The sequence below is a fragment of the Chanos chanos genome, chromosome 14 (genome assembly GCF_902362185.1).
Source record: "Chanos chanos chromosome 14, fChaCha1.1, whole genome shotgun sequence".
Lineage (NCBI taxonomy): Eukaryota > Metazoa > Chordata > Actinopteri > Gonorynchiformes > Chanidae > Chanos > Chanos chanos.
The window spans coordinates 357,501-360,000 of record NC_044508.1 but is presented as its reverse complement, the minus strand read 5'-3'; the positions used below and the strand labels follow the sequence as shown (position 1 = coordinate 360,000).

The 2,500-nt window shown below is 35.2% G+C and overlaps 1 protein-coding gene across 2 annotated transcripts in view; it reads right to left on the bottom strand.

The window, feature by feature from the left end:
- rictora (RPTOR independent companion of MTOR, complex 2 a) overlaps positions 1 to 2,500 on the bottom strand; it is a 48,710-nt gene that overhangs the window by 34,001 nt on the left and 12,209 nt on the right. The window lies entirely within an intron of this gene.

The following is a 2,500-nucleotide window of genomic DNA, read 5'->3' as shown; positions in this document are numbered from 1 at the left end:
TATCTAAATGTGTACACAGTCATGCACCACATAAGGTCCGTTCAGGCAACATCTGACCGCATATACGTCCGTGGTCCCATAAGGTTATAAAGGAGTTCAGAAATCTCGATCGGAGAACGGGGCGTGGCAGGCGTAACCGGACATGGCGAACGCAACAGCTTCCCGCACACGCAACACGTGTATCTCATGTATACAATGCAGCCATATACAGTCAGAATAATAATAATAATAATAACAATAATAATAATAATAATAATAACCGCCTGTCACTGGTTCATGATACAGTCATAATAACCGCCTGTCACTGGCTCATGATACAGTCATAAGAACCGCCTGTCACTGGCTCATGCATGTACTATACTTTCTATTAGTATTTTAATGTGAACTTTCCCTACTTACAAATAAAAAGTTTACTGTATAACTGTGTAAGCTTTGTCTCGTAGGCAGCAGTTTACTGTATAACTGTGGAAGCTTTGTCTCGTAGGCAGCAGCGTCCAGTCTCGTGTATCGCACGTCTCTCGAGTGTTATAGCGTTCCCTCTCGTTTACTGTATACCCTATAATATGGTGTTCGCACAACGACCACATCACATAACGTCCTTTACAGAACATATCGTGGGCATTAAGCAACACATGACTGTGTATACATAACATATTACTTATTATTTATTTCATTTATTTATCTCATTTTTTACATTTATTTTTCTTATTTGTTTTTCAGCTGAATTACTGTATATTTAAAGTTCAAGAAAATCCACAGTTAAAAAGTTTTTTTTTTTAAAAGTTCAATAAATGCATGAGGTTTCCAAAGTCAGTGAGTAATCGTGTTGAATAATCGTGATCTCAATATTGACCAAAATAATCGTGATTATGATTTTTGCCATAATCGAGCAGCCATACAATAACACATTTACTATTATTATAATTGTAATTAAGACTTAGGTATGATTAACTTACTAACATAGGTACGTATTTCCAGAATTCTACACTGACTCAGTAAATTATTGTGAGACAATTTGTATGGCGGACAAACTTAGGTAATGTAAGCTTTGTCCTGTCATTATTCTAACTCCGGCTTTTCTTAAAAGAGTTAACGCTTGTCAGGTCAGTTTCACACAGTAGTCCGTCTGTCCGGTGTATCAGACTAAGGTTGGGCTCCAGCAGCCCAGGCTGAGAGCAGGTTTGACGCAAACTGTAGCGCCACCTGCTGGCCCTGGGCTGACTGCTCTTCGCTCTGACAAAACAAAGTTAGATTTTAAGTTTTTATAACAAGTGGCAGTTACAGCAGTCTCAGACTACACTGGGGTCACATAGCAGCCTGACAGAGAAAGCACAGTAATGTATACACAGAGAAAAAGGTTCAATCAACTTTCACTTTCACTTTCACCACCAGCATGGAGCTCTGCACTAGAGCGTGGATGAGCAGTAACTTACACAGACTTATGGGTCACAGCTCTTATTAACAGAAATTGGGCAGCACAGGGTTAATGTGAGGTCAGCGATAAAATAAACTACCAAACAGGCAGCCAGAAACCGTATCACTACTGTATTAATGACACTGTAACACTAGTAACACTGTATTTATACTGTATTAATGACACTAACACTGTATTTATACTGTATTAATGACACTGCAACACTAGTGACACTGTATTTACACTGTATTAATGACACTATAACACTAGTTACACTGTGTTTATACTGTGTTAATGACACTAACACTGTATTTATACTGTATTAATGACACTGCAACACTAGTAACACTGTATTTATACTGTATTAATGACACTGTAACACTAGTTACACTGTATTTATACTGTATTAATGACACTGTAACACTAGTAACACTGTGTTTATACTGTATTAATGACACTAACACTGTATTTATACTATATTAATGACACTGCAACACTAGTAACACTGTATTTACACTGTATTAATGACACTGTAACACTAGTAACACTGTATTTAAACAGTATTAATGACACTGTAACACTAGTAACACTGTATTTATACTGTATTAATGACACTAACAGTAGTAACACTGTATTTATACTGTATTAATAACACTAACACCAGTAACACTGTATTTATACTGTATTTATACTGCATTAATGACACTGTAACACTGTATTTATACTATATTAATGACACTGCAACACTAGTAACACTGTATTTACACTGTATTAATGACACTGTAACACTAGTAACACTGTATTTATACTGTATTAATAACACTAACACCAGTAACACTGTATTTATACTGTATTTATACTGCATTAATGACACTGTAACACTATATTTTTACTGCATTAATGACACTGTAACACTATATTTATACTGCATTAATGACACTGTAACACTGTATTTTTACTGCATTAATGACACTGTAACACTATATTTATACTGCATTAATGACACTGTAACACTATATTTATACTGCATTAATGACACTAACACTATATTTTTACTGCATTAATGACACTGTAACACTGTATTTT